This window comes from Etheostoma spectabile, unplaced genomic scaffold (genome assembly GCF_008692095.1).
Source record: "Etheostoma spectabile isolate EspeVRDwgs_2016 unplaced genomic scaffold, UIUC_Espe_1.0 scaffold270, whole genome shotgun sequence".
Classification (NCBI taxonomy): Eukaryota; Metazoa; Chordata; class Actinopteri; order Perciformes; family Percidae; genus Etheostoma; species Etheostoma spectabile.
This window is the reverse complement of record NW_022605574.1, coordinates 638,614-638,838: the sequence shown is the minus strand read 5'-3', so window position 1 is coordinate 638,838 and position 225 is coordinate 638,614. Positions and strand designations below refer to the sequence as shown.

At 45.3% G+C, this 225-nt stretch overlaps 1 protein-coding gene and 1 long non-coding RNA gene across 3 annotated transcripts in view; one reads left to right on the top strand and one right to left on the bottom strand.

The window, feature by feature from the left end:
• The window catches only part of LOC116685773 (cysteine--tRNA ligase, cytoplasmic), a 30,971-nt gene that overhangs the window by 13,794 nt on the left and 16,952 nt on the right, over positions 1-225 (top strand). The gene's annotated exons all lie outside the window — the stretch shown is intronic.
• LOC116685801 (uncharacterized) overlaps positions 1-225 on the bottom strand; it is a 22,265-nt gene that overhangs the window by 5,914 nt on the left and 16,126 nt on the right. The gene's annotated exons all lie outside the window — the stretch shown is intronic.

The following is a 225-nucleotide window of genomic DNA, read 5'->3' as shown; positions in this document are numbered from 1 at the left end:
CCACCCTCCTGAGGAAACCCATTTCGGCCGCTTGTACCCTGGATCTCGTTCTTTCGGTGATGACCAAGCCTTCATGACCATAGGTGGGGCTAAGCCCCGTTATTCCTCTGATGGAAAATCTCAATGCAACAGGATATAACCATATTATAGATAATAGGTCTCCCACTTTTGTGGCAACAGTTTGGGATACTTATGGCCAAAATAGTTTACACACATTTTGTGACC